Here is a 26,622-nt window from a genome sequence, read left to right as displayed (position 1 = left end):
GAGGAAATAGCAACAAAGTGTCTCCTCCACTGAAACTTGTTTATTTTTGATGCGCCAAGTTCATCCTCTCACCAAAGTCAGCGTGCTGCCCTTTCAGTTGTTCCCTTTTTTATTTAGCCATTACTGCCTCAATGGCCTGCCAACATAATGAGCTCAGTGGTAATCACACTTGACCCTTCTAATTAAAACCAGTGCCAAGGGCAAGCGACCATGAACGGGGAGGCAGCCTTCCCTTTCTGTGTGGAGAGCAAAAGTAAACCACAAATCATTTTACACTGGTTTATGGGATCTTAAGTGACCTTGCACATCTTTTATACTGAGCACATTCAATTCATGACTTATTTCCTGGAGAGTTCTGTGTCATTACTGTGCAGCAGGCAGGTAGACAACAGTCACACGAAAGTGGCACTTTACTCAAAACCTTGAAATACCCCTATTGAGAAATAGCTTCATTTAGAAGTAACAGGATTGAATGTGTTTAAATAGTGCTCCTTGTTGAAAATACTTTTCTAAGAAGAGGGAAAAAAATCTTCTCGTTAATGATGTCAAAGAAACACACATAACACAGCATGGAATGATTCCAGAGTGAGTGTTTGCTTTAAGTTACATGTGTGAATGAAATGACCTCGTCAGATGGAGTTTGCACTTTCAAACGGAATGATGTGAAAATGTCTCTTTTTCTCAAGATACAGTATGATTGTGTGAGTTTTAATATACACTCTGTAGCCGCACTTCATTTTACAGCCTTCTCAGAGGTTTGCGAATGTGTGCATAACTCCAGAGGAAATGTTGGATCTAAGCGGAGCCCCTGAGAGGATTTTACCTCCATGCATCTCTTCCCCTTATCCAAGTCATCATTTCCATATTCCTTTTTCTTTCCTTCCTACATGCCACTCTGGCTGCACTCACGCTGAAGTTAATCAACTGCCTCAAGTGCCATCATTCCGAGGCCCGCTCTCTTTTTGTTTTGCTCATTTTATAACTCCACTCGCTCGGGTCCATCAAAGGCTCCATTTAAAGACGGGTTTTAAAACTCACGTTGAATGGACACAGCTTGCCACTTCAGTTGCTGTGGAAACCAGGCTGACACACGGACAGGTTGTTTGAGAGCATTGTGAGTGGGAGTTTGAGAGGCTATAAAGAGATTTATGGATTTACTGTAAAGATCTACAGACCTGGATGCAGTTTCCCCACCAGGGGGGGAAATATTATATACCATGTTTGAATGCAGATACAGAATACACAATAATAAACAAAAGTCCAGACCAAATGCATAAATACTACTAATTCAGTTTTGCTAAATATAATCATCTGCTGATATAAATCTGTATGACAAGACATTAGGATGCACATAATATAATCGAGCCAGATACACCTTGAAAAATTCATCAGTGTATCATGGGGCTGAGGGACAAACAACTATTCACACCTAAAATAAATTTAGTTAACTATGTTGGACTTGCCCTCCAGAATATCCACGCAAGCTAAGTGAGAACATAACTCCACACAAAAAGGACAATTGCAGGTTTGAAGCTATAATCAAATTGCTCTGAGGCCACGATGCTAACCGCTGTACCACATGCTGCCCACATAATTTGATTTATTACATACTATTAGAGGACTTTAAAAGAGTGATTTTGAAATTTAGTTCAGATTTCAGTCTATAGTCTGCATGAATGTGGATCTACAAATAGCAGCTGGCTAACTAAGCTCAGCACAGTTTAGAAACAGGGAGAAACAGCCCAAAGGTAACATACTCCACCTTCCAGCACCTCTAAAGATCATTAATCGAACAAATGTTATCTTTGTTAAATTTGTACAAAAATCTAAGTGTAAAAATCTGCTGCTGGACATCCAGAGGTGACCGCGGTCCATAATCCCCAACAAAACTGCAAATTACTAAAAAGTATTTTTGTGGTGGGATATAAAGGTGCTTGTATCGGTAGACTTTGCTAATGTTGCTATTTAGGCAGAGCCAAGCTAGCTGCCGTTTTGCCCTGTTTCTAGTCGCAGTGCCAAGCTTCTCTTCTAATTCTTAGAGAGAAAGTTAATAAACTTTATAGGCTAGTAGTTGTTGCTTTCCCGTTGACCATTGGACAAAGGTCACGGTAAACCAGTCTCTATTCACCCCTATAAGCATTCTATAATCAGCACTGTCAGCACCAAAGGTTAAGTTGCATGTGCAGTCTGGAACCTTTTGATGAGGCAGGTGCACTCTGATTTGATGGAGTGTAGAGTTGGAACCATGACCAGCCAAATACCTCTTAAGTCTCTGAATTTGGCTCACACCCTGCCCTTTAGCCATTAGAGGCTCAGCAGGCAGAAGACTCAACTCAATAAATGGTTAAAAAGGAGCCATGCTTCTGGCGCATTTAATTCGTATCAGATTGTACACCACCAATCAAAAAAAAAAAAAAAAAGATCTACAATCGATGAATTGAAGACTTGTAGAGGGCGTCTTAGTCAGAGGTGAGAGCCAGTGTTGGCGGGGTGAGATGCCGGTGTTGGGTTTCATTCACTATGCTCCCCATGTTCTTGACTGTGGGTTATTTTTATGATCACTGCTTGTTTGAGTGCCAGCACATTTGCATGGAGGAGGACATAAATAGGAGAGCCAACAGTGTCCATCACCCTGCTGGTGACAAAGAGTCCTGCTCCTGTGCAGGGACCCTTCATGCTGAAATCAGGGCAGTTTCTACTAATCACGCCAGATTAAAATCGGTGTTCAAACCAGTAGGAAAATAGAATTTAATGGTGCAAGTGAACTATAAAAAGCCCCTCAACCTGGTATTTAAATCGTGTCATCAGCAAACTGCATGTAGAGACTAAACAATGTTTTTCTTGGATAAAGCGAACAAGGCTGGCACTGTGGTTTGTTTATTGTTCCTGCTGTAACTATTTTGGAGTCTGGGAAACTGTTCAAATCTGCCAGTATAAGCATCCCATCGAGTGAACAATACACTGTATGTCACATTGTAGTTTTCCAGTAGTATTCATTGTAAAGGCGGATCAACATGCCAAAGCTTCAAATGCTACTGTCAATAAGGGACATTCCAAGCCATTAAAAAAAACAAAAGAAATATCAAAATGAAGGAGAACATGTGACAGAATATAGATGAATAAGATTAATTATATTAAATTAATTGATTAAATAAAAAAGAAATTCAGAGAATATCTACATAATACCTCACTACACACGCTGTTATAAGATAATTATCAAGTCTGTTATGTCAAATCAAATATACTTTATTGTCGCAGAGGGAAATTTGTCTTGGGCCAAAGCACTACAGCAGCTGCAGAAGAGTACATTGTACAACCACAAAAAAAAAACAGTACACAAGGACATATAACACAAGACCAAGAATAATGATAATGCAGAATAAAAGTGAGTTAAATATTACACCTGCCCTAAAAACACATAAAATGATTAAAAAAAAAAAAAACTGTAAAAGGATATAACAAGATAAGCAAGATGAAAAACAGAAACTGGCATTAAAACTTAAAAACCAAAGTTTGAAATGTGCTAGACAAAGTGCAATAGTTGTTGAGATACATGACAGTATCAACATGTCTCCTCATTGAGTAGTGTAGATCAATGAGAGCTTGATGTGGTTGGTTTTACACTTATAGGCTCTGTAACACCTGCCTGATGGTAACCGGTCACATTCAGGGAACAGTATGTGTGACGGGTCATTAAGGATCCTGTGTGCCAGTCTGACCACAGAACCTTAGATGGCTTGAAGGGGATAGTCCTTTTTACCCATCGCCTTCATAGCCATTTTTACCATGCTCTCAATTTTTGATTTTAGCTGGATTGTGAGAGTGCCGAACCATGCATCCATTACATATCTAATTATGCTTTCAAGCACAGCAGCATAAAATATCGACATGACATCGGTGCTCACACCGAACAGTTTAAGTCTGCGTAGGAAGTGTAGCCTTTGAGCAGACTTCCCACACAGAAAGTCTACATGGGCACTTTATTTCAGATTACAGTCCAGCTGTATGCCCCAGATATTTAAAAGTGCTAACCTGCTCAATAACTTTGTCACTGATTATCACTGGGTCATGGACTCTCACTTCTCTGGGGTCAAATATCTCTTCCTCTCTTTTTGATGTTGAAAATTAGATGATGACTGTCACACCAGTCTTTAAAGGTGTAAATCTCATCCAGGTACATTGCAGGTCAGTCATCCTGGTGCAACAGGCGGTGTCATCAGAAAATTTGATAATGTGATTATTTGGTAGGCTTATCCTGCATTCATTAGTTCACTTTGTGTAGAGGAATGGAGAGCTTGCATGTGGTTCACCTGTGCTACAATATTTGACACTGGAAAGTGAGCTATTTACCTTCACCTGCTGGGATCTGTTGGTTAATGAAGAATAAAACCATTTTATAATAAAAGGATTTACATGCATGTCGTTTAACATCTGGACTAGTAAGTAAGTGAAGTATATGGTGTACAACAATATAAATATGAGTATAACAATAAAAATTGTATATGCTATATTTTAATAGCATCAAATATATGAATATAGAAATATCTCTCTCTATATATATAGAGAGAGATATTGCTCTTAGTTAAGTCAGTATGTTAGAAACCAGAAAAGACTAGAAAGCTTTGTCATTCCAAAAAAAACACACAAAAAAACCAAACATGCATACACACATTCCCTCACACACATCTGTCTACGTTCATAATTAATAAATAAATAACAGAATAAACCTTAAAGTATTCTATCATACACACGGAGAACTGTAAAATAAACATTGCACACTTGTAACCAGTGGATTCCTTTTCACAATAAATGGTCTGTGATTTCTTCCTGAGATATTATGATGAGGCAGAGGTGGTGGCAGTTTTTTTTTTTGGGTGGGTATTAGAGTTCAATTCAATGGTGGCTTGCAGGAAGAAGCTGTCCATATTTTTTAAATTAAAATTTTCTCTTTATTTATTAGAAAATTGCGTTATTGGGTCATGAAGTCGGTTAGAAACAGCTGGTACACATACATGTTGAGCTTTTGTTTTTTAAATTTATTTTCATGTATATATATTTGTACAATACAGAGGTCAACTTTAACAAGTGATAAACCTAACCTTAACAAAAAAAACAATAAGTCAAACAGCTTCTTAAATTTGTTTTGATCTCAAAGGGTTTATCAAACCTCACAGCTATTTCTCCACCGATGTGGAACCATTCGGTACTTTTATTGCGAAAAGACGTTTCCTGCCTCGAGTTTGCCTCGCTGCCTCTGTCTTGACTGAACCGCAGAACTGGACGGAGCAGCTTTTTGCGTTGGCAGCGGTTGGCCGTCGGTCCACAGACCTCCAATCTGTCTCCACTGTCGCTGAGCGCGGACCAAACGGAGCGGGACCGGTAAGACAGAGCGCCTCGTCTCCTCTTCTGTTGTGGATCAATTCCGTCATGTGCAAAAAGTTTTTATTTGGCTGTGCTGACACGATAGTTTCTTATAGACATGGGGTGAATTAAACATGTGTTGTAAAGTTTGATTGCGCTCATTGCTTGGATTGGTGAATGAACCGAGCTTTGGGGAAATTGATAATGGAGTTTATGCTTAATTGCGCATCAGCAGCGCGGGACCTCCAACCCCCTTTTCTGCACACTTGTCATCCCGTAGGAAAATATACTTTAAACGGGATAATGAGGCGTATATTGATACGTTGCTCAGTTGATATGAGTAATGGATAAACAAATAAAAATCAACAAAATGCAAAGGTAGAATTAACGAAATAAGAAAAAAGCACCATAAAGTCACTGTATGTTTGGATGCTGTATCATAGATTTTGGTGTTTTTAGTTTAAATATCAAACCAACAGAAGATGTCTACTAAAGTTACATGTTCTCGTTCGGCTGCAGGTCGATATCGGAAGCATTTCCTTCCCTCATGTGCTCCATCTCTGCCCTCATCTTATTTAATAGTGTTTTCCACTGAAAATGGTCAATAAGTTCTCCTCCTCCTGCACTTTCTGCTCCGCACTGCTGCCTATTGATATGACATTGTGTGTCATTATAGCAAATTAAATATTCACTTTTCTCTCCAGGAAAATCAGACATTGACAGTTTCTTTGTACATACCTAAGTATATGGACACTTATACTTTTGACCTCATCAGACTTGTGAGTTTTTTTTCACCTTTGTATAGTTGATGAAATAATATTTATTAAAGATGTTCCCTGTGGTTTATATTGACATGTGATGAACTTATATCATAGCTGACTGGTCACAGGTTCACCCCTCTGGTATTGGAAAACTTTGCTTACAATACCTGGGACACGTAAGATGCATTTTGTGATGAATATCATTTCTGCCCATACATACTTAGATATATTTTGTAATATGGCCAATAATGACAGAATTTAACAGCCTTCAGCCACTGAAGGAATTCTTGAACATGCACTTGAAATTTTCTCCAGTGTTATGTTACTGTTTGTGAAATTGTCCTGTGCGTGTATTGTCTAGTGTCATTTTGTAGTCTCACTTCAGTGTTGGTCGATTTGTTGGTAAATTTTCATGTATATGTGAGATTTTAGATTGTTGTGCAGTCAAATAGTTCCACCAACTTGGTTGTGTGGTCATTAATAAATGATACTGATTCTGTTTCATCAAAACATTTATGTGATGAGAGTAAGAGGTGTTTCCGTCTAGATGTTGGCATCAGTCAGGCTTCCTAAAGCAAGCAGGTTCATGGTGAAGCATGTGAAAATCTGAAGCAGAAATATCTCAGGTCGACTAAGAGGAATTGACGTATTGCAGCTGCTCTGTGCATGTGACTTTATTTATGTACAGCACCTTTTAGAGTTGGCTTCTCCTTCTGCATGGCCCTGGCTGATAAATGCTGCAATCCGTCTTGCTGTTGCAGTAAGTTTCTCTCAGTCATTTGTCTTTTATTGTTGTTTATTTATTTACTCACCTTTTCCTAGAGGGAGTTTGGCGTTTTAGAGCTTTTACCTTGACTAGAGGAGAGAGGTGCTGTGTGATGGTGCACATATTTGTCATGAGCTGTCACAGAATGTTTGGTTTCAGGATTACAATGAAAGCAGTATTGACATCCTGTCTGGAAGTGCGCGGAGAACTCTGGCGTTGTGTCAGTTGCTGGCTGTTACTTAAAAACCATCCTACCCAGGTCAAGTGAGCTAAATTATTATGGTGAACACACATGAGAGAAGAGAGGCGGCAAATATGGAAAAAACTTCTTTTTTTTCATTTAGTTTGGGAATGTAATGGTTTCCTAAGAAATTCTAACAACAGAGTAGTAGTTCCCTTAGAGTAGTAGTTCCGTCAGACCATGAAGTTTTTGAGTCTCACTAAATGTGAACTTCAATGTGTTGGTGTCCGACATTGAGATGAAAATTGAGGTGAAATTGAATTTAACTGAGAAAGTTATTAGGCTGCATATTGCTCTCAATATTTTTTAATTTGTATTCAGCAGAACATAGGAAGCAGCAGCTCAGACTGAAGTTCAAACTGTGGTGCAGTAAAATTTCCATTGGTGAAGTATTTAAAAAAAATTGCATTTTCATTTTAAAAAAAAACATTCAAACCAATTAATAAATTATCTAATTTTGTAGTCGATTATCAATCGATTAATTATTGCAGCTCTGAACACTATTATCAAGTCTGGGTTGGATGTTCAACAAAGAAAAATTGTTTGTGACAGAAGGAGAAACAGACAGAACAGACAGACTCTTATTATGATATAAAAATGAGCAGCTGAGAGAGGAGCTACATTTCAACATTGACAGTAAAAGTCCATGTTTTCATGATCTTTCATCATCTCATCTACAACTCTTCATTTGAACCACCACAGTATTCCACAATAATGCACCCAAACCTACGTCCTCATGGGTGTACGTAACAGTTTCAATATAAGAGTGCTGCTTTTACTTCTATCGTGAGTTTAGGTCTGTTTAATATTGTTTTATGTCAACGTTTTTCAGAATAAATAGCTTCAGGCTCCTTGTAGTGTTGACTGACACAACATCATTGTATCTTGAGGAATTTCTGCCTCATCACTGCTTCTGTTTGTCAAATCTCAGTGTAGAGACATGCATGTGCGAGGCATCTTATCCAAAACCAGGGTTCTTTGTTTTACTGTCAGCCGCTTTGTTCTCACGTCGCTGCCTCTCAACTAGTAATTTCCTCTGTGTTTTTGCTTATCTGCTGCTGAAGTGGCCTCTCACTATTTCACTTTCACTTTCAATTGATGCTCCTTCTTACTGCTGCTTTCTATGGTATCATCACCTGCTGAGCCAAGGTGACCAGGCTGCTCACGCTGAGCAACACGCTCACAGCTGGAACCCACAGGTCCCAACACATTTTGGATGTTTTGTCGACCTCTCTCACTCTCCTCCTCTCTGTGCGGCCACTCGGTACGATTTCATCCTGCGCTGAAAACGATCGCAGTAGCTCAGTGACCTTTAGCTGGATTGTCTGAAAAGTTTAGTACTTAAACTGTGATGTGTACTTGCTGGCTGTGTTTTCCCTTGCCAATACAAACAGACAGTTCATTCCCAATTAGCTGGTGGGAGACTTGGCACTGGTGGACATCGCTGTTCTGTCATCACCAAGTAGAGCAACACTGTCATATCTAATACTTGCATAGCACCACAACTTCATTAAATATACAGAAACAAGTAAATATATGATATGTGTTTGTTGTTGATGTGTTGCACACAAATTATTAATTTAAATATACAAATATTTGCTTTTGTGCATTAGGCATTTAGATATGAGTTGTGCATTCTTACATCACAACAATTTTTTTAATCTTTGTGCAATATATTTCCTCCAAGTCATCCAAGTCATTACTCAACATGGCCTCTGGGGGATGCAAATCAAAAATGCAAAAACATCCCCACAGTTCACGTCTACTCAGATTTTGTGTCATAAATGACTTTAACAAGTAAACTTGATGAATTATATGTACCCACCACACTCCAGGGGGGAAATAAAAAGGAAAAATCTCTATTAAAATGAATGACACATGACAAAGTGGTGATGCCCTTCGACCTCTGAGCCCCTCCACTGTCTGTCCTGGACTGATTCCTGCGTTATGCTCGAGGTGGCATAGACACAGTGGGAGTTGACTGGGTGGGGGTCACAGATTCTGACAGCTGCACGGAGCGTGCCTCAGGCCTCTGCCCTTTTTCATCTCCCCTCCCCCAGCCCCCTGTCTGCCTGGCTGTCTGGCACACCTTACCGGAGGTGCTCGGCCTGGGGATAGACTCAGCAGTGGCCGCCTGCTCCTCGGTCCCGTGGGGAAACCGAGTGTGGAGACATTGTGTAACTCCCCTCCCGTTCTCTCATAACACCTTTTACACTTCACCTCTAAGCCCCGTGTCCAAAACAGTAGGTGATCTGAGAGCGAGGAATTAGAGAATATAGTAGAAAAAGGAATGAAGGTAGATCCACCTACAGTAGAGTCACAGAATCCTCTTTTCCATTCAGCATCTGCACTGAGCTGCAGTTGATCTCCTTTTGATTGGTTGTTATGAAATCATTATCCTCATTAACAGAAAGCACCCGAAATTGGACTCACTGCCACGAGCCATAGATACACTAGTGACTCACACTGACACTGGCCCCAGTGTTAGCGCTGCACATTCATTTACACAAACACACGTGTGCACACAGTGGTGCGTTTATGCTGCTGAGCTGCTGGTGAGTGACGGAGCTCTGGCGCGGAACACTGGCTCAGTGTATTTGGCCAGGTAAACCTGCGCAGCCACTCCACACAACAACAACAAACACTAAATAGACCACTTGTTTGCAGCCAGCTGCCCTCAGCAGGACCAGGAAGGGTGGAGGCTGGAATCATTTGATCAGAAACATGCTATTATGGACAGCTTTATGAATATTCATATTGTTTGCTTACTCTGCACATACGTGTGGGATTTATTTGTTTTTGTATGGCTTTTTTTTTTCTGGTAGCGACGCCCATTCAGGTGTTCATTCAGTTACACACGTTAATCTCTGGCACAATCACAGTCATTCAGTGGAGCTCTGACGAACCTGCTGTGGGTTAATTGCCTTGCTCAAGGGCATAATACTCACCATTGATGACAAAGTGTCCTCATCACTTGTCCACTGTCAGGATTATGATCGCAGTACTCACGTGATAAGTGATGAGATTTTGTTTTTTTACTGTGAAATCCCAGGCGGTGCTGCGGTGAGGAACAATACTCTCGCTCATAACAGGCTCACTCTCGTTCTGTGGCTAAATCTGAACGACAATGCATTAGTTTAAGTAAAAGATATTTAGTTGATAGGGATTATTCAGAGGCTAAATTTCAGAATCACCCTGCACTCTAAAAGCTTTTGAATGATATTGTGCTTTTTAGAACAATCCGGCCATTACGCCACTTTGGCTTTTGTCTACATTAATCTAGTTTGTTTTTTTTCCTAGCAAAGGGCTATGAGTTTAAATGGATAGTTCACCCAAAAATAAAAATTCACTCATTAGCTACTTGACACTATGCCGGTGGAGCGGTGGGTGAAGACTTTGAGTCCACAACACTTCTGGAGTTTTAGGGGTAAACAGCATCCTCTGATAGCCTCCTCTGGAATTGCATTCACGTGTGGATCACAGGGAACATTTAGTCTAAAAACTTGGTGTGAATGATGGCGTTTCTATCAGCATGAACGCATTTTATGTTTTTTTCCTGTTGCTTTTTATGTTTGAAGAATCAGTCACCATTTACTTCAATTGTTTTGGATTTAAACAGTTTACCCCTGAGACTCAAACACTGTCGTATACTGTCAATACACATTGTCGTTTGCTGCATAGGGTGAATAAAACCTCCATGAGCATGATTTGCACCTGAGTGATCAGGTAGTTTGTCATCGGCGATGTTGGTGAAGGCAACTCTCATGATCCCACGCTGCTTCACAACATTATCAAAGTATAGCTTTTTTGTTGTTGTTGTTATTAAAAGACGCCCAGCTGCCAAAGTTGCACGTTGTCCATTTAACTACCAGGTAATTAAAATACCTACTGAGATTATTGCTTCCAATTATCTGTCTTGTCCATTTCTCTGGTCTGTTGCACGGCTTAGTAGAGGTGCACAGTACAGGAGATAAAGCTAAGAATAGAAATTTCTATTGTGACATACATGTTTTAGCAGTGTAGAAGGTTTCTGAGAAAATAACATAATCTGAAAAGACCATTATTAGGCAGCAGGCTGAAGACATTTTGCTATCACCTAAATGTGAAATAGCAGCAAATGATGAATATGTAGCACAGGGAGCATGTACAACAGGCACCCCGCAGATATGTGTCATCTGTTTTACACTCAAATATGGAGTGTACCTGTCTGTACCAGTGAGCCCTGTCATTCCATCACAATAACACATTTCCAGTGTGTATCATTTATGAAAACTGTTGAATGAAAAGAAGCCCTAAATCCTTTTTTAAATCTGTAAGTGTGAAATGTAAACAGCTGCCATTGTCGAGTATGAGCTCTGACACAACATGATTAAGTTTGAAGAGCTCTTTGTGAGGCAGAACTGCTTCATACCTGTGCCATTAAGTGGATGTGTGATTCTCAACAGTCGCACCGATCTTACACTCGACCTGCTGCGTCTTTTTGAAGCAGCAAAGCAGCAGTAAATCTGTTAGTGCTGCTTCTCCAACAGTTATACTCAGAAAATGAATTGTATCAGGGAAACTAGAATTTCTCCCATTAGAGTCCCCTTGTGAATGAGACATAAAGCCTCTGTGTTTCTGTGGATTTTCTGTCTGTGGTTTTTCAGCTTACATCCATGCTCCCGTCCTTCAGGAGCAGGATCTGTTTTATCTCCCGCACAGCAAACAGCTCCTCTCCTGCCTCCCACAGCAATAGATATCAGCTATCAGAGTCATTACAGCCTGCAGGAGGTGGTGCCAAAGCTTCCTCCACCCCACCAAGCCACAAACCCCCCCTGCCAGCCTCCATCTCTCATTGATCAGGCCAGAAAGACATCTAATCCATGCTGATCACAGTAACCTCCACCGTCTGGAGGGCTGGATCTGAGGCACGCGCTCCATTTTTACAGTGTGCCTCTCAGTGAACCACACAGGCTGTGAGGAGAGGAGGCTGATGTCGAAGAGGGTGTGACCCAGGTCGCCCCAGTAGCCTGATAGCTTTGGTGATGCTGAAGACTGAGCTTGTGATGCCACCATTGACGTAGTGTCTGACTCAGAGTTGCTCATACCATTCAGCCCCACTCTTTCATCCGGGTCTGCCACCTCCTCACAATGAACTGGGGCTTAGCAAATCTATCAGTGGTGGCCTGGCCTTTGATTAAAAGTCAGATTATCACTCTCTTACCATATGGACTAAGCAGCTTTTGGAAACAGTGCTTGTTTATTCTTTCCTCGTCACAGTTTTCATTTTGTGTGTATATGTTTTTTTTTTCCCCGCGGTATCTTCCTCTATCTTTCTGCTCTCATTTATAGCTGAGGTGTTTTTCATTTCTCCTGCTGCATGAGCATGTGTGGGTGATGTGCCTTTGCACTCTGCTTGGGGCCTCTTATCATCTGTGTCAAACTGGTGGGCTGAGAGTGGATGAAGCAAGAAAGGCCAGCTCTCTAGTCTTCAAGATTGCACATTAACACCACTTCCTCCTGTTTAAAATCCCTCTTAGCCCTGCAGCAGCAGCAGCCCAGACAGCGGTTCCTCACTCACACAGCTGATGCATACATCGACTCGCTGATCTTCTAAAATCTCGTCTGTTAACTGCATTGATTCTCCTTTTGTCTTCTACATCTGCCCTATCCAGAGTTGACTGGCAAGGTTGACGAGTACCTCTACTACCTTTCACAGTTAAATTGGAACTCTGTTCGTTTTTGTTTGTGTGTGCCATTCTGAGCGCACTTCACATCTACCTTGTTTGGCCGTCTGACTTTTCTGTTTAGTCTGAACACAATAACAGGTGTGAAAGGTTTTATTGGACCACAGTCTGGACCAACGGAGCAAAATGTAGTCTGACCAATGAAAAGAATAAATAAACCATGTTCAAATCTTTTGCAGTCCGTGATCATTTTTTCCAGACTTTTTTTCCTTTCAGACTAATAGTCAGAAGTTGAGACGGCATCAAACATAAAAAAAAGGAAAAAGAAGTTGATGTGGCTCACATTGCTTGTAGTCTTCGCCTCCAATGATAATGTTTGAATGATGAGAAAGTTAATTTGGCCGGCAGTAATATCTGTAATTTCTGTGCATTTTCTTAAAAATTTTTCCCCAAACTGCCACTGACTGCTGTGCCAAAGTGTTGAGTGTGTATGATAGAGAAAGATGCACTGTATGAATGTGTGAATGGCAAAACTGTACTTTAAAGAGCCTTTAATGTCCTCTCTGTAACTTACAGTATGAAACCAAAGCAAATGGAAACAATATAACAAAGACATGATCCATGGTTTGGACCATGGTTCAGACTTCCAGGTGTGAAAACGTCCCGAGATTTTGAAAAAGCTATGCATAGTGAAGGAGGCAGCAGACGCTGAACCCACAAAGGTCTCCACCTGTGCTACATTAGTTATCAGCCAGCTCCGTTTAGGCTATCACAAACTCATAGTGGCTTGACAGAACCTATAATTGAACCATATATTATTTTCCTCTCCGTAAATAGAAGGGTCATCTTTCAGTGCTCTTATCCTGGGAGCATTATTGCTGACAAACTGGGGGCTGCTGGGGTTGGGTTAACAATCGTAATGGCACCACTGTCAGAGAGGGGGCATGACAGAAGATGAAGAGAGTGGAGAGATGAATGCACCTGCTCTCTGGAAGAGCATATAAACAACTCTCAGTTTGTTCAACCAAAGCTCTGGAAGAAAGAGTGAGTGGAGAGGAAAGTACAGATGACTTTAGATCCAGATATTCCAGGTCTGCTTTGTACATTTGTGCTGCACTCTTGATCCAAGCTTTATACAGCCGCTCTATTTAAAAAGATGCATATCTTGCAGTAATGGAACCAGTTTGACTGAAAATATTTGTACCAGTTTATTTTAAAGACCTTTATTTCTTATATTTAGTTGTTATAGTTGTCAGGCTGGCATACAGAATGCCAAAAAAAATCAGAGTAACATGAGGGTGGGTTGTTTGTTGTCCTTAATACTCCCTGCTGTGTGAACAGGGTGGCACAGGATCTGCGGCACAGTGACGCCTCAGTGACTGTGTTCTAAGAAATAACGAAAGGATCAGAACAAGTCACTCTTTTTTCTTCAAAGCCAAATTGAACCACGAAAGTCTGAAGGAAATCAATAGCTAGATCGCTGTGCTGAAAGAGAACACACTCGCTCTGGGCTCTGGGTAATGTTTTCCGATGGCGAACTTAGAGGGAGAAAACACAGGAGGGAATGTCTGAACAAGAGAACCTCAGGGCTACAGATCACTTCTTGTGTTGTCTCACTTTGTCTTTTACTCTCATAAATGCAAATGTACTTGGAGACATACGGACTCGGGTGTGATTTAATTAAAATATATCCCAGAATATGTTCACCTTCGTTTAAGTGGAGAAATCTCCATGCCAATACATTTCCTGTGCAGCACTAGTAATTAAGTGCTCTATATTTAAGCCCTTTCAATGAGCTGATCCTTGATGAGTAATCAGGGCTTTTGTCATCCTGAATAATGATTCAGGATGACAAATCCATAAAATCTCAATCAGTCCTTTGAGTATTTTAAGTAATGCAAACTGAGAAAAGAATAAAATATACACAGGGCTAGACATAGTATAGTCATACCAAATATTGATAGGTTAAGAACAATAAATGTTATTTGTATATGGTCCATTTATAGTTATGAGGAAACGAATACAACTATTATATCTGTCCATTAGATATAACATCAACTAGATATAGCTAAGATAACCAGCTGTTGTTGGTAGTGTTTTATAAGGATTGAAATGCCATGTTGCTTTATTTTGCAGTCTCGTTACATTATCTTGAGCACATTTTACATAATTACATGTTTTGACACACTATATCACAAAATATGCATGCAGATTACATTTTGGATTGCATCATTTGAGCAGTCAGTCTCATCAAGACATCTCTAAAATGCCAGGGCAATCATAGAAGGACAATATCAACTTTTCTGATGCCAGTCACACGAGAGCATTTCATTAGTTTGCTCAAAATCCTGCTGCCAGCAGGACGGAAACATGTCGCAAGTGCTAGGAATCACTTTTATATTCTTAACACTGTGCTCAGTCATTGCCTCTGCTGGACCCTGACAGGCTGCCCACTTCACAGCCTATATCAAGGTACTCCTCCTTCACTGTAAACTTTCCTGTGGCACAAGAACACACAGCCCTGGACTAAAATCTAACACCTAATGCATACACTGAAGGTTGCCTGCAGGGAGACCAACCCCGCACAAGGTAGGGAAAGCACAGAGCACAGTCCTGTTCCCCCTCTGGCCCAGGAGGCAGGGGCACACTGGAGCATTTAGAGGGGGGAAGGCAGAAAGATGGGATTGGTGGGAAGGGCATACATTGGAGCTCTGTATTTAACTTCCTCCTCCACCTCTCTCTGGCACAACCTTCTCTGTGCTCCATCTCGCTTCCCCCCTGTCCACACATACACCTTTGAGACCCTTAGTCCTAGTTTCTGATTTTGGACCCTGCTACACCTCCTTCTCTCTTGCCTGTTTTTCTTGTCCACTCTGTGATCTCCTAAGCCCCAAACTTCTTGCCAAATCAGTCCAACTTCCTTGGTACCCAACAGCCTGGACATACACTACTTTAATATATCCGAGACAGAGCCAGTTAGATGTGAGAGGAGGCCTGTCTTTCAAAGAGACGAGTAATGGGCCCAGAGGGCACTTCTAAGTCCTTGCATTTCTACATGCTAAGAGAGGTGTTGCATAAATGACAGAATATTCTCGATTGCCACTTTTTGTATGCTAAAAGCCTTCTCCCAGGTTGATGTTTATGTTAATGACTGTAGTCAGGGGTTTGAAGAGCCTGCATGATGAGCAGCTAGCCTAAAACGGAAGGAGTAGCTGTGACCTTGTCCCACTTCAGGGAAATGCTCTGGTTTCTGACTAATAGAGTATGCCCTATTCTTTCTCCCACAACATGCACTCAAAATAGCTCTGGCATGGCCCATTAAGCAGCATTTTAATTGTTAACACGGCATACTCTGTCCTTGGCACACATTAACTACTTCATTTAAATGTCAATCCCAATTAAAGGAGGACTGAGGAGATGATTGTTTTAACAGGGAAAGAGTGTGATGCTGCAACCATGATCGCCATCATTAGAGTGCAACCTCAAATATCATCAGTTTTTTGGTCCTCACCTGATGACTGACAGATTGCTCAGGGGAACCACTCATAAATAGATTAATTAGGGGCAACTCTACCAATTTTACACGTCAAGATCAGCTTACTAGTCACGTGGCGTACCTGCCTGTAGAATTTTTTTTTTTATGTCTTCAGTGACTGAAGAACAGAAAGCCTGTGTTAGCCTAGCCTAGGTAAAGAGGCACCAAGGGCTGGAGCAAACTCAGAAGTCGTTTGTACATTGTGCTATCAGACCATGTCTCTCCTAGAAGGCATTGATAGTCCTTGCATTTAGTGGTTCAAACAAAAAAAATGATCATAAAAAAATAAATAAATCTTTCACTCCATGCAGCTAACTAAAGACTTTGCAAAGAGGCCATGAATGTCAAAGGCTACATTCACACTAGTGTGTTAATGCTACATTGTTTTTACCTTTGCTTGATGTCCACATTATTTTTCAATGTTTTCATAGTTTTCAAGCCCCTATAATGGAGAATTTTGGAAAACATGATAGAGACACTTGCAGTTGCTCACATTTAGTCATTAATCAACTACCAGCGGTGGTAGTGAAATTTTCTAATAACTCTTTCACCCCAAAGAAATGCCTGGTCCTTCTTTTCACCATTGCTTTTCCTGATTCACAGTTGTTTCTGCCACTAAGCAACCAACTGTAGAGTAGACAATTTGCTTCCTGTTTACACTGGCAGGAGCAGTGTTTGTGAATGGTCAAGAGATTATTTCTGACATGGAGGTAAAAAACTTAAAAAAGCTATTGGAGATTAGAGATCTTCAGTTTTGAAAAGTTACAGAATTTGTGCAGACCCTCATCTGCTGTCACAGAGGTTTGATGGTAGTTGGTCTCCAAAGCTGTTCAGCCATTCAACTGATACTTCTGTTGTCCTCTTTATAAAGGGACACTTAAGTGTTCACCTAATGAGAAGCTAGAGGATCCCGGCATTTTGAAACTTGACCCTTACCTAAGTCAGGAACAGCTCGACCATTAAAATTAGTCTCTTTGTGATTTCCTCATTGCAGTACAATAGTAGATAAGTGAAATATTTTCTTTAAGGGAGACAGGGGACCATTGGGCAAATACGGTCTAATAAATGTCAATATGAAATGTACTGTTCTAGGCTGTCACAGTACTTGGCTATTGGAAAAGACATGCTTGTATTTGTTTGAATGCTGTGACACAGCAGAAGTCTGTGACTGATGTTTGTTTCTTGGTGTGCACAGTTCCTCCCTTCCTTCCTCTCACTGTTGCCATAGGCGTTACCCTGAGTGAAAACTTCCATGATTGGCAAACTCCTTTTGCATCCCTTTGGATTTAGCCTCCATGGTCCCCCCCTTCAGCCTGGAGCCTGCTCAGCTGTACTGGGATACAAGCCCCATTTCCCTTGGGGAGCAATAACGCTAGCATTAGTTTCTGCACAGAGTGGTGCCTGCCCAGGGGCCTGGCATGCAATCGTCCACTGCTGCAAACAGAAGCATGCACGCACACACACACACACACACACACACACACACACACACCCACACACAGAATCCATTCCCCAGCAGTGCAGTACCAGATGGATGGCAAACCGGGATGCTCACAGGCCCAAATCACCTCCTGCAGCTGGGTGATAGAGTCTCACTGCGAGGAAAGGGTGCAGGCAGGGATTGGGACCTATTGCGTCTATTTTGTTGTATAAAACTCCCATTAACTGCCAAGGGTCTTTTTATGCAGTCTAAATTTTGGATTGGCACCACAGTCATGTTTTGTTTTTAGAGCGTGTTTGTGTTGCTTTGTTGTTTGAGTGTGAGGGTCTAGCTGTTTATTGTGCACCATCTGATGATGGGTAATGCATCAGTGTCTGCCTGCCTAATGACTTAGATAGGTAGAGGTGCTCAAATTGGCAAGTGTTTGTAGTGTTGTCATGGGGATGATGTGTGGGCCTCTCCTCCTCTACTGGAGTGAACCAGTCAGCGGTGCTTGACTGCCCACCACCCAAAGGTGCAGAAACCCATACCACACATCCTTCCACACACAAGTACACATGTAAGAGTACCAACATTGCTGTCCTTGCAGAGTGGATGAATCAGTGAACCATCTAGCATTAAGAAGAGGAGGAGGAGGAGGAGGAGGAGAAGGGGTTGTCTAGATTGAGTTAGTCACAAAGCACAAGCAACAATGAATCACAGTGTTGCCTCAATTTTAATCAGCACACTTAGGGTACAAATGACTCACTTGTGGAAATGTGCATCATTTGCATTACTGGCTGTTTGCTATTTTCATGCTAATGTGTTATCCAGTGCCCACCAGCCTGCTTGAACACACTCCATCATTCAGTTTGTTTTCCTTTTATTGCATCTAACGCTCTGTACCTGTCTGCCTCTCATTCTGTCAACCTCCTTCACCCACCCACCAACCGTTCCTCTCCTGTCCCACAGCCCCCATTTCTGTCTGCTGCCACACTCCCATGTCTCCCATTAGGGAAGGAAATGAGGCGAGGTACCCATGCAAATATCTTGGACCCCTCGCTGCTCCCTGACTCATCTCCCTGCGATAGAAACAAGGATGGAGGGAAGGGAGGGAGGAAGAGGTGGAAGGGGCACCGAGATTAAACAGAAAAACAGACTTAGCTGATTGGTACACAATGGGAAAAGATTGGGGAAAGTGTCTACCACTGTGGAGCTTTGAAGTTAATTATCATGCATAAAGTGTTCTCTGGCAATGTAGAACAATACAGAAGATAAACCTCTAAACATGGCACTATTTCTCTTTTCCTCTATCAATTCCTGTTGTTTTTTCATGGTGCAGCTATGCTATCATTCTGCCTGCAGTGCGTTTTCAGCTCTTGTGAAAGGTTGCTCCTTTTCCCTGCTCTTCTGTCTTGTCCATCTTAAGGATACTTGATAGATTTAAAGAGTAAAGTGCTCAACAAGTAAGAAATCAGTTATTATTCTTTAATATCTCACTCTGTAGTATTATTATGTTCTTAAGAGAAGAGAATTTAGATTATTGCACTTTTAAAGCTGGGTATATGTGCTTTTCTATTACCGTGCAGTTCATGTGTTTGAAGCAGGTGTGCGAAACATAAAAATGTAAAACATAAAAATGTATTTAATGCCACAGTTGCAACATAACTGGCATCTTACACACACAGTAAAGTGTTGTCATCTTCAGCTCCACCAACAAGCTGTCGCTGGAAGATGATTCAGCACCTTCTGGGATGAGAAGCTGCTATTGCCACAGTATTCAGTCAGGATTTGAAAACTTTAATGTTCTGCTCTGGGATGTTAGTGGCCACTCTCCTTATCTGCAGGATTATGGAAATGAGGGAGGTTATTACTGTCTTCTATTCACATCCAGAATAGTAGCTGTATAAAGAAAACTGACGGTCTAAGGACAAATGGTGTCATAATGCTTGAGGCAAGTTTAGGATACTGAATTGTAAAAAATTCAACTTGACATTTTATATGTGTGCATATAATGAGGTGGATGGGCAAAATGAGGTGGATTAAGAGAGAATTTAACAAATAATGGCCTTGATCTGAAAAAAGGAGTGATCTAGGATTTTTTTTACTTTCTTTAACAGTGTGCTATAGGGTGTTTTATGACATTTTTTTTCCATTTTATCAGAATAATTCACGGATCTTGATGACAAGACATCAGGCATGTTTAGGGTCTAATATCTATATATTGGTGTGGCTTGATGGACGTTATGACTATTGTGTTTTGGTTGGTTGCTCTACTGAGTGACTTGTTTTTGTTGTTAAAACTTTCCTGAAGTTTATAATGATTTTTTTCCTTTTATTTTCTTTTAAAATTATTATAAAACAGAGAAAAATAGTATTTTAAATAGTTGTTGATGGATTTTCACGAAAGTAAGAAAATAAATGTATAAAATCCAGTAGGTGTGCTTCTCTATCCAAACCAGCAATCTGCGGTGAGCCATTTCCAAATCTCACCAGTGTCTCCAGCTCTGTTGTTCTTTCAGTTTGTTGTAAGTGGAGATTCATGACTGAGCCACAGCCATTTTCAAACCTATCTTTAATTCATGTCAAAAACAACCACTTCTTTCTTCGACCTCTTAACCTACAACATCTTTCACTAGGACATCAGAGCTCACCTGAGAGCCTACAGCTCAATAGTTTGTGTGTGTCTGTGTTGCTCATGCTGCTGCTGACAGGATTTTCAAAGTAAAATCATGTCAGACATTAACAAATAAAAGCTTGTCAAGCTGTGTCTAATTTATTAATATTATAATGATGTTTATGTCTAAATGAACAAATTAAAAAAAATGCTGTATTAACACTGCTCATAGGGAGATAGCATTTAATTATAAAAAATCTTTGCAGTCAATTTAAAGAAGGTTAATATCCCAGGAGTCATAGTCGTTATAATGTGGACATGTCTTAGGGTCAGTATAGGAGAATCACTGTTTGGACGAGACCACATTTTTAAAGGAAAATGAAATCTTCCCTCAGGTTTTGCTTTTCGTTCAATAAAAAGACAAGGCAGCACCATGTGAAGACATTTGTCCCAGTGGGGCTGCTGTCCCACAAAGCTTGACCATGGCTCCCGCATGACAGTTTTGCTTTTATGACATGGGGTGTCCAATGATTTGAAGAGAGCACAGTGGAATCCTAATGAGTGAAATGATTATCTCTGTGGCCAGCTGAGCCATTTGCCCAGCTGGACTCTGGCTTTGCTGGAGCTCCTGCACCGTTCATGCTGTTTGACAAGCTGTAAACGAACATGGAGGAGAACATTTCTCTTTGTGAGGGAAAAAAAAGGAGCTGGAGCGAAAAACATTGTCTTTTCTTTTGCATTGTCTCCTGGGATCCCAATGTGTGTGTGTGTAGGTGTGTACGTTTCTGTGCTTATCCATCCTGTGGTTGTCTGCACTACACTTTATCTCAAGTGTCAACTCCAATCATGTTGCCTGCTCCAATATGTCCTTTGAATCCTTTCATTCTGTGTCACTCTATCTCTCTTTTTAGTACTTCTAATATTTCTTTTCTAATTGCTGTGTGTGAGTACAAACTAAAAAGCTAAACAGGCTGCTAATTTTTACTTAAACACAAGAAGTAAAGACCGATTTTCTATCACAGTAACAGGGCCCACACCCTCAACTCCCACCCAGACCCGTGCAGTGCTGTTTTAGACCTCTTACATACTCCCACTACCAAAATATCTCAAGACCTTATTTATTCACCTCAAGAATCTGTTGGTTTAATTGTTTGATCTATTTTCACGTGTTGGCTCAGGGAGGGCCCACTAAAAGTGTACACAAAGGAAATGGTTGCTGGATTCAGAGAAATGTGTGGATGATTATATCTCACCACTGCAAATAGAATGTAGCAGCGACCACCCACTTTTAGAAAGCCTCTGGTTCCGGAGGTAAATTTCCCTTTTTCGGCCAAATCGTGGCTGACGTGATTTTTTGCAGTTGTGGTTATCACCATGGTGACAACGAGTTCCACGTCACTATTACAGCTGAGGATTGAAGGTAGTGTAGTACTTCTCCTTGACATTGCAAAATAAAACAGAGTTGGTATCATATAGACTTGTGGTTTCCACAGGAGCAAATAACATCATGTCACAATGTCGTAGCTTCTGGTCAGTATACCTTGGATGGTATAAATATTACGGCTGATAATCAAAATCTCTAATCAGAAAATTAATGGGATAAAAACCTCAGAGTGGAGATTCAGTGCAGGATTTTCACACCAGTCGACTTCTCATTGCAAAGAAATCTTGTTAAAATCCTTCCTGCCTTGAGGTTTTACACTGCATTTCTTTTTTCGCTGAATGTTCTTTTCCTCTGCCTCTCATGAGTACAGCCAGAGTGAGCAAATTAAGTCCTAGCTTATTAAACAAGTGAGCCTTAAAATTACAACAGACTGGCCTTGCATGCATGGGTGACTATCAAAGCCCTTTCCCCTCCACCTCCAGCGAAAAACCCCAAACACGAAAAGGAGGGGCTGCACTTCTCTGTCCCTGGTGTTTCATTCACGGAGTGGCCCGATCTAACACCGATGTTTTTAGGGTGATGAAGGGGCGATTTAGCATGATGCTGATGGACTAGTGTGAGTAGTATGTGTGTGTTTGTGTATTTTTGTTTGTTTCATTAGGGAGAGGATAATGGAACTGAATACTGATGCTGTTTCCTTTATGCAGGAGAGAGTGGTTTTTGTTTGGCTTGAATTTTTACAAAAGTTGAAGCCTACTATTTGTCTTCCCTGAGTCACTGATTGCTGTCTGTGTGTGTGGAAGGGAGATTGTGGTGTCTGAAATTGTTTTATCTTTAACCGCACGCTCACAGGATGTAGCAGTAAACAGAGTTTTGTTTTTGTTGAATATTGGACGTGCTGAGTCTTGTGTATATTTTGGTCTCATTTATGTTCTGGATTTAGAGCAGACTTTGGAGACTTTGATCATGAAATCAGGGCTGATAACGCCTCAATAATGAGCATCTTTTACAGAAATTCATGTGACCCCCATTAACCACAGCATTCCCCCATCATTGCCTCTTGTACTTTTGCCAAGCATCCACTAACATCTGCTGTAAAAGTAACAGCAAGTGCATCACGACATCTCTCTTTTCGTATCTATAATTGTCGATAAGTCATTTCAGCAGAATCGTGGCACATTTGTGGTCATCAGGTCACAGAGCAGTGAACACAGTGTGTACATCATTTTGTACAAATTATACCTGTCAGTGGGTTTAATGAGTTTGGATCTCTATAGCAGCTCCTGCAAAACACACATCGTGATTCATGCTGAGTAATAAGACTTTTACAAAGCTCACCTGGGAAAATGTTCAAGATTCTTGAAAGTGTTCTGAGTCCCCTGAGGTTGGTAACAACTTTTGGCACTGTAGGTGGGTTTTGGAGCACTTTGTTTTGACAGTCAAGCGTGGGTTGATTCTGTGGAGTGTTTCTGTCTAATTTGAAAAAAGAGCAGGGACTCAGGAGGAGAATTTGTGTGGGAGTGGAAGAACAGGCCCTCAGGTCTGCCCTGCACCCTCAGACTCCTGGGGGTTGAGGCCAGCAGTCGAAGGACATGTGCATGTTCCACCTGTGACACCTGATTCAGTCGTAGCTGTCAATCATAATGTTTCTTTCTTTATAGCAGCAAATAACAAATTAAAAACAATTACTAAATTGTATTTGTAACATATCTTCATTGCAATATAAGATCTAAAATGACAGAAGCCATCTATTTGATAATTGTTTCATAATGTGTACTTTTACATTTTATCATGGCCCATGTCCCATCCACCAACATAGAGGCGGTGGGCTTTATGACATATACTGCAGCTGGCCATCAGGGGTTGATCAAGACACTTTGGCCTTTACTTTTGGGGAACTGTCATGTCGTCTATCTATATACATTGATTTGATAATTTAAAGGTGAAATGACCTCAAGGAGTATGTGTTAAATCTGAGCAAAATTCATCTCCAAAGGGAAATTATGGCAAGTTAAAGGGAAATATAACCGTTGAAGTATTGTTACTATGAGGATACTTTATCCTGGTGTAGTACATATTAAGAATATACCAAAATCATGTTACCTGTAAATTCTGTTTCCATCATGTCCTCTTTTAATTTTTATTTTCCACATGTTAGCTTACCAAATGATTTATAAACATCTTTCAGCACATGTTTTAGGTTATGTATACATAAATCATGACTCTCTTAATGCACTTCAAACCAGTTTCACATTTTAATATTAGTAACTTTATAACCCCATGCCCCTTCAGAACTCAGAATACTAGACTGAAACACTCAGACATGACATCATCTGTTATTTGTTTACTTAAGGACAAAAAATGTCAAACACCCCACTCACTGCCACACTTGAATTCAGTTTATTTTTTTGGGTAGCACCTATTCACAACATATTATCTCACTTCTCTTCCCTCGTTGCCATTTCTACAAGAGGCCAGTCTTCAGCTCTGTAGCCTGTGGTGAGAGTGTCAGAGCAAACTGCCCTGTTAAAGAAAAATAAGGTTGGGTGTATGACACACGTCTGACTCAGGGTTGGGGTTGCATTGGTATTGACTTCACACAGCTAAGAATGCAAAAAACACGAAAAGCTTTAAGACGTGCTGAACTCCGGATATTCTCCTGAAACTATTCGGAGGGGATATATGCAAACGTCAGAGTCAGTTGCTCCAGACTTTCTCTGTAGTTTCTCTCTCCCATTAGTAAAAACTCTGAAAAAATGTCTGAATGATTTCATGTGAGAATACAATGTTTGATGGAACACAGTTCTGTTCTGTTGTTTAATTTAATAATGTCAAATCAAATTATGAGCTCCTGTGAATGTAAAACAACACATTGTTAATAGATGAGTGGACGAGCATTAAAGCAAAATAATCCAGATCTGTGTATGCACTCAGTTTTCCCTCCACCCCATATTTAGACACATTCATGTCTGAATACTGACGTCTGTCATGCTTGTCGTGTTGGTACAGTGTGGGCCGTATTACAAGCAATTACCTTTTGACCTTTTCTTATTATTATTTTTTCCATCCTCTATTATGTCAAAGGACGATGAGCTGTAGGGTCATGCTGCCCCTAAGCCTCCATACTGAAGATGAAAAGAAAGCTGAGCCCACAGAAACAGATTGGAGGAGGCTCTGCCCGGGGAAGCTGTGACCAATTTCCAAGAAAGTCTGTCCCATCTTGTATGAAGGATAATCACTGGCTGGAGCACATATAGTATAGATATATATATAGAGAGAGAGACCATTCATATAATAAAACCAACATACAGCTTCCTAAAATACATCCAAGCTCATCCGGGAATGCCAGCGTGGCTCATGGAGTCTGACGTTGTGCTTGGATTCTATCTGATTCACTCTCAGACTGTAATAACTTTTGAAAATGATTGCAGTGATGCACTCCTTATTTAATCTCGTATGTCTGTGTGTGTGTTCGTGTGTGTGTGTGTGTGCGCGAGGGTGTGTGAACTAAAAGCCAGAGTAATCCACCAGAAAATGCTTGGCTGCAGGGGTTTGGGGTTGGACAGTGGAGGAGTTGAGTATCCATGAGGCACAGATGATGTAGGTGGTGTCCTAAATACTGTAAATGCTCAGTATTTGATCTTTTATAAGTATATGATTAAGTCTGCTGCTGTGTCAGATGATATTGTTTATAAAAAAACCGGACTTCTATTATCAGATGTGAAACATTTATTATTACAGCCCAAACGTTGACATAGGCTATCTTATGGATTTACACCTGTGTGTGTCACTGTTTCTGATTAGCATCCCTCCACACTGACGGCCTAGTCAGTGCTGCGGGGGCCCACCCCATTGACTGGCATGTTAATCATGTGGGATTAGACCTCAAGTAAGTACAAATGTGATGGAAAATGGTTTGAATTACAGGCTAAGCCCCCACTGGCCTGTAATCCACTGCCCTTCACTTGGAAAAGTCATCGACAGGGTGAAGTGTGTGTGTGAGCCCCACGCTCCTCACCCCACGAATCCTAATCACTTTCAATCTTTCATTTTATGCCCTCGTACCGACTTTACCTGATTATTCTGGCTCCTCCTGAACAGACGCATTAGTTCACAACAGCGGGAGCATAACTGATCTGAGGAGGGATAGAGGGAGTGCCAAAATAAGGAAAAGATGGAGGGAGGGATGGTCTGACGGGCTCGAGGCGTTGCTTGTTTTTTTGAGCGACGTCTAATCAACGTGTTTGTCCCCCCTGAGCCACAGACGGCCTAGATGAAGATAGCCTCACCGCCAAAGTTATAGATCAGTATCTCAAGGACAGTTTACACCCACACCCATCACACAGGCAACAGACAACAGACCACTGGCTTTGGGACAGTTGTTTGTACCCTTTTCCCTGCCGCTCACTTCTCATACTATCTCTTAACCTTACCTAACAAAGTGTGGTTTGAAAACAAAAACATCTCTCTGACCCTTCCCCCCTTGTTGCTTATTGTCTCTGCACCAGGTGGTTGAGGTTATGCTATCATCTTTAGTAACAGATGGTAAATAATCTGCACTGAGGAGTAAAATCCCTCCAGTGGATGGTGGGAAAGATGAAAAGTCCTGATTCATTCCCACAGAACTTGGTGGACGGAAGCAGCATGGTCAGGAAAAAACCATTAAATATATAAATGTATGTATTTACTTTTTTTTAAATTGCAAGATAGGAAATAAAGATTTTCCTTTATTTCTTAGAGAATAATTCATGGCACATTTAAGGGACTATTATTTAAGAGTGTGTGCAAAAAAAAAGCAGATACGAATAAAAACTTGATCTTTTGAATTTTAATATGGTTTCACAAAGTGAACGTTGGTCCTTGGATAAAGG

General features: G+C 40.8%; 1 protein-coding gene across 4 annotated transcripts in view; it reads left to right on the top strand.

Moving 5' to 3' along the window:
* Positions 1-26,622, top strand: part of znf385c (zinc finger protein 385C) — a 151,704-nt gene that overhangs the window by 12,470 nt on the left and 112,612 nt on the right. The window contains exon 1 of one of the 4 annotated variants that reach the window (XM_069524385.1): positions 5,243-5,379. The exons of the other annotated variants lie outside the window; for them this stretch is intronic. The gene's annotated coding sequence lies outside the window, so the exon portion shown is untranslated. Of the gene's footprint in view, positions 1-5,242; positions 5,380-26,622 lie in introns of those variants that run through there. 4 annotated transcript variants of the gene reach the window in all.

Source organism: Paralichthys olivaceus, chromosome 5, assembly GCF_024713975.1.
Source record: "Paralichthys olivaceus isolate ysfri-2021 chromosome 5, ASM2471397v2, whole genome shotgun sequence".
Lineage (NCBI taxonomy): Eukaryota > Metazoa > Chordata > Actinopteri > Pleuronectiformes > Paralichthyidae > Paralichthys > Paralichthys olivaceus.
The sequence above is the reverse complement of the archived record's forward strand: the minus strand, read 5'-3'. Positions and strand labels throughout refer to the sequence as shown.